The sequence below is a fragment of the Pteropus vampyrus genome, unplaced genomic scaffold, assembly GCF_000151845.1.
Source record: "Pteropus vampyrus isolate Shadow unplaced genomic scaffold, Pvam_2.0 Scaffold217, whole genome shotgun sequence".
NCBI classification, from domain to species: Eukaryota; Metazoa; Chordata; class Mammalia; order Chiroptera; family Pteropodidae; genus Pteropus; species Pteropus vampyrus.
Genome location: NW_011888998.1, coordinates 1756234 through 1762233, shown reverse-complemented (window position 1 = coordinate 1762233; position 6000 = coordinate 1756234). Strand labels below are relative to the sequence as shown.

General features: G+C 37.4%; 1 protein-coding gene across 11 annotated transcripts in view; it reads left to right on the top strand.

Annotated features, from left to right (window-relative positions):
- Positions 1–6000, top strand: part of MDM4 (MDM4, p53 regulator) — a 33391-nt gene that overhangs the window by 3573 nt on the left and 23818 nt on the right. The window lies entirely within an intron of this gene.

Here is a 6000-nt window from a genome sequence, read left to right as displayed (position 1 = left end):
CCCCCCCCGCCTCCAAGAATGCTTCATAGGAGGTACTGGGTGTTTTCTATTGCTTCACATCAGGAAGTACATACTGTGTGAATGACCCTGTTTTAGAAATAAGTTTGGCCACTGAGTTAAGTGCCGTAAGCTTGCTCCATGTGTTTTTAACCTCCCCCACCCCCACCAATGTTTCATGTCAGTGGTTTTAGCATCTATTGTTGATGCAGACATTTAACCTGAGACTGGAAGGTGTAGTATGAGTCAGTCTTGTACAGAACTCAGCTGTGCTCAAATGAAAGAACAACGTGTGCAAAGGGCCTGAAGCAGGAAGCTATGGTCCTGTTTGAGAAACCAAAAGATCACTGTGACTGGAGCACAGGGCACATGGGAAAGAACAGTGCAAGTGGAAAGACTAGCAAGGTGCTGAAGGGCTAGACTCCATGTTTATCTTTAGAGCATTAGCAAGCTGGGGAGCAGGGCCTGACACTAGGATATTTTTGTTTTTGTGTTTTTGGTCTTTTAACCCTGGCTGTAGTGTAGAGATTGGATTGAAGTGGAGTTAGAGACTAGTTAAAAGTCTGCTGCAGTAATGCAGGCAAGAAGTAACACTTTTTGGTTTGAGGATGTGGTCATGAAGACATGAAGATGAAGAGTAGGGGTTGTTTTGAAAGGTGTAGGACTTAAAATCTATAAGGTTTGATGATGTAATAATGGAGGAGGAGAGAGAGATCAAGATGACTCCTGACTTTGTGGTTTGAGCAACTGAAAATAACTGCAATTGATCCTTGAACAATGCAGGGATTAGGGGTGCTTACCTCCCCTCCCCCGGTTGAAAACCTGCGTGTAACTTTTGACTTCCTCAAAATTTAAGACTAATCTATACTGTTGAATGGAAGCCTTCTGGTAACATAAACAGTTGATTAACTCATTTCGTATGATATATATTGTGTACTATATTCTTACAATAAACTAAAGGAAATAAATGTTATTAAGGAAGTTATAAGGAAAATACATTTATAGTTACTTATGGAAAAAAAGTCCAAGTGTACTAACTGGCGGCATGATATAGTGAAAAAGGATAAGCTTTCGCCTTGGGCAAGTTATGTGACTTCCATGGCTCTTAGACTAGTGTCTTTTTAATAGCACAACACTTTCTGCTAGTGTTAAAGCAAAGTAAACATAGGAAGAGTAGGACAAACTGAAATGCTAAATAGATCCATATATGTCAGTTACAATAAATGGACTAAATTCACCAAAGATATAATTTGACAAATTGGATTAAAAACCCAAAGTCCAGCTATGTGCTTTTTACAAAGGACACACCAAAAGCTTAAGGGAGTGTAAAACATTGGGAAAATGCATACACGAAAATACTAACTATAAAAGAAAGCTGGCATGACTATACTAACATAAAATAAAATATACTTTAAGACAGAATGTCTTAATTGGGATGGAAAGAATCACTACATAGTAATCATTGTATAATTATAGTTCACCAAGATATAGCATTTTGAAGCATGTGTACCTCTGACTAAAAATCCTTAAAATAAATGAAGCAAAATTGGTAGAACTACACTGGGATAAATGGACAAATCATCATAGTGGGAAATTTCATTGCATTTCAGTTATTTATAGGTTAAGCTGACAAATCAACAGATATATAAGATTGTAAAACAACAACCTTAACCTAGTGAACATAGACTTTTGCAAGCGTACATTGCAGAATTGATTAAGTAGACCGTGGTGAAAGCCATGACTAATGGGATTGTGCTACAACTTTACTAAGGACATGATGTCACTATGTGATAGAAAATTTTCAGCTCCATTATAATCCGTGGGACCACCACCGTATATGTGGTCCATACTTGACTGAAACGTCCTTATGTTGTTGCATGACTATGGTGAAAACCTAGAAACAACTAAAATGTCCATCACACTAAAATATTATACAGCAGTCAAACAACAAATAATAGTATGCTGTTACATGAATGAACCTTGAAGACATATTAAATGAAGTAAGCCAGGCACCAAAGGACAAATATGGCATGCTTTAGCTTATATGAGGTACCTAGAATAGGCATATTCATGGAAACAAAATAGGATAGTGGTTACCAGGGCCTGGGGAGAGGGGATATTGAGGAGTTAAAAAGTTCTGGAGATAGTGCTGTTGATGTACAACATTGTGAATGAACTTACTGTTACTGCATTGTACACCTAAAAATGGTAAATTTTGTTATATAGTTTACCACAATTTTTTTTTAAAGAACTGCAGTGAAAATTATTTTAGTGAAACAAAAATTCCTAAAATTACAACATACCTGCCTTTTTTTTTTTTTTAAATTAAAAGCAACTAAACTATATAAATGTACTTTTTAGGATTCCATCTGGATAATCAAAACATAGGATTCAAGATGATTGTTGCGGGGAGGCAGGTGAATGGGATGGGGGATATTATGGTTAGGTATAGACTGTCAAAGAGTCTTAGTTGGTGGATGCTTATTGCTTTATTAAAACGAATCAAGTAAAAGTGGGCCATGTATAGATGAACAATGAGAGTATGTCTTGAAGGAAAGAATTGTGATTAATTCTGTGCACTTGAGGTCTAATGGGAAAAAATAAATGCTAAGTGGGGACTTAAGAACTTTTCTGAGTTTGAAATCTTGACTCCAACAATTTATTATGTGGTCTTGGGCAGATAACATTCCTATGCTTCTCTTGTCTTATCTGTAAAAGATAATAATATTACCTACATCACAGGACTATATATGGGCTATAAATATTTATGCTATAAATGGGCTAGTATATGTGCCTGGTATAGAGTAAGTTCTCTGTAAGTTTTTACTATTTGTTTGGATTATCTAATGCTATGTAATAAACCACTCGACAATTTAGAGAGTTAAAACAACAGCCATTTTACTTATTTATGATTCTATGGGCTAAGTTGTGTGGTTCTTCTGGTGGTTTTGCTTGTGTTCTGTCATTTAGCTATAGTAAACAGGTGTCAGCTGTGGCTGAAATGTCTCAAGATGTGTGTTGCTTAGGAGGGTATGCCTGGAAGGCTGGGGCTCAGTTGGACAACTGAGCCTACCTCTCCACATGTTCTTTCTGCGTGGTCTCCAGTAGAGTAGCCAGATTTTAGAGGCCTACAGAAGTACAAAAATGAAGCTATGTGGCCTGGAACTGACACATTATCACTCCTCTGTGACTAAAAATTTCTGACACGTTCTCAATTACGGTGGCTAGAGAATGAGAGAAAGAACAGTTTGTTAGCATCTGTGGACCAGTTTTGAGGAAAGACTGCTCCCATTCCTGTACATCCGTTGAATTTAGGATTAATTTCCAGGTGACTATTACTCAGATTATTCGAAAGATTGGCCAGGTCTCATGGAACCCCAGAAGCCTCACTTCTTACTTACATATGAACTTTCCAGTCTGCTGCCCACAGCTGATCCATGGAACTTCCTTGGGGGCTCTGCGTGCCTATCCCATAATTGGCCTCACTTTAGTTTCTCCCACTCCCTTTATCTCTAGATAATGTAAATGCTTTCAGAATGGCTTATGTCTCCCTCTTTCCTACTTAATGTATAAAAAACGCTCAACAGCTCCAGGATGGTGGACATGTTGTCTTTTCACCTTGCCATGCTGCTGGTAGTTCGGACTTCATGCTTCAGGACCTGGTCTTTCTTGATGGCAATGGCCTAATAAATCTTTCTTTAAAAAAAAAAAAAAAAAAAGACTCTCGTCCTTGGAAATTGAATTTTTTGGTTGAACAGCAGCATTCTATTGATTAAATCATGTCACAGAACCAGTTGGGAGATGTGTCTCATTGGGGACCATTTCTGGAAGTCATTCACACTATTATTAATATTTGTATACAGCATGACACTGTACGATATATGTAATTGTCAGTTTAGACACTGGGGATATATTAATGAAAGAATAAATACAAATCTCTCCCCACTTGTAGCTCATGTTTCACATGATAAATACTTAAAATATATAGTGTGTTGGTAACAAGGACAGGGAAGAAAAATAAAGCGGGAATACTGGGAGTTGAGAGTTGCAGTTTTAAAAATGGGTGGTCATGGAAGGCTTCATTGGTAAACTTGACATTTGAGCAAAGATAAACGGAGGTTCAGAGCTTGAGAGGTAAGGAAGGGTGGAAGCAAGATGACATTTAGGAGGCTAATGCATTTAGGAGGCAGGTGGCTCTCATTAGTGGAGTGATGATGCAAGTAGGGGGACGTGCTTGGATTTTGGAAATATTTTGAATCTGCAGCTTCAGAATTTATTTATGAACAGAATGTAGAGTGTGAGAGAAGAAGGAATTAAGGATGACTTCAGGGTCATTGACCTGAGCAACTGGAAGGATAGAGTTGCCACTTACTGAAATGGGGAAGATCACGGGATTAGCCTGTTTGGGGAGAACAGAATTGGTTTTGAAGGTGACTGAAGTTTTGACAATCAAAAGCTGCCTTTTGGAATATTGGTTTTAAAGTACTTATTAAGAACTAAGACTCAGAAAAAGTCTTTTGACCCTCTCCTTTTTCTTGCCTAAGAGATTCAGATGGAAAAACCTTCTCCAGGAAGGAAATCTTAATTATAGTTACTTTATCCTAATCTGAATTGACTATGGTGTCAAGCAGGGGCTGTTTACTAGACAGCCTCCCCCGCAACCCCGCCCCTTGGTTTCCGGGTTGCTTAGCAAAAATACCTGCCATGTACCTTCCTCTCTTCCTCAATTACCTATGAATGGCCCATTCCCACTTTTGAAATCTAAGATGCTATCCCCTCCCCTTTTCTCCTTTGTCCAAAATGTCACATATACCCAATTTTGCCTCACTATCTTTCGATTTTTTCATGCTTATGTGAATTCACCATTTGCATGTATTAAAATTTGGTTTTCTCCTATTAATCTGTCTCTGTTAATTTGATTATTAACCAACTAGAATAATTTAGAAAGTGGAAGGATAGCCCCCAGTCTATAAGGTTTGAAATGCTAATTTAAAGCTAGCTGCTTTAAAATTGTAAGTTTTACTCTTGTATTCTATTAGACTTCCCTTTCTGTATCAAGGGAAGCTGATAGGAGGGAGAAATTTTTACTTTGTAATAGTAAGTCTTCTCAAAAGAGTGAGGAATCTTGTTAGTTTTAGCCAGACTATTTGTTGATTTTTCTAGGTTCCTTTGACTCTTTTCCCGATGTGGCTTGTTATTCATAAATTTCGCAGATTGTCACTTTTTTTTGCTGAAAAAGCCTGAAGTAAACTCAAGATTATTTAAAAATTTATTTTCCTTTTCTCTGGCTTTTTTTTTTTTTTTTTTTTGGCCAAGGAGAAAAGGTAGGTGAGAATTTTAAATTATATCTTACTTTATTTTAATTCATGATATATCTTTCTTGATGGTATATGTCCACCTTGCTTAACTCATTTTGTAGGTATTTAGTTGCTATTGACAATAGAAGAACTCTAAATTACTGCTGTTGGAGAGAGAAAAAAGGCAGAAATAATTAACCAGTTAATGGCTGTGGGCCAATTAACAAAAGACTGCTCACATTTCTGAGTGTATATTGGAGCTTTGACTCAGTCTCCAAGCGTCTGTTAGCTGACCACGAGACACCACTGAATACTGCATATGCATAACCTTTCTGGACTGTTGCCTGTAAACAATCAAAAGTAGTAAATATTTCTTCCATACAGACTATGCTCCTATCTTAGAACTGCCCCTACTTCACCTTATTCCTTCCCTCTGTTAATAAGAGCAAACAGGCCATGCATTAACAGTGGAACTGAGGGAAACAGGCTTTGCTAGATTTCTCTGTTTGCCAGGTTTAGTTTATATTGGGATACTAATGGTCCCTTTAAGCAGAATTCTTTTTGTCAGGTAAAGAGGGGAGGGTCAAAGTTTGTTTCTGAATTTTTTGTTTATAATAACCAGCTTAAAATCAGTATCATAAAAGGCATATTTTGAGGTGGCAAAACTTTGGTCCCCCTCAGTGCCACCTTTGAAACTTTAAAAAGT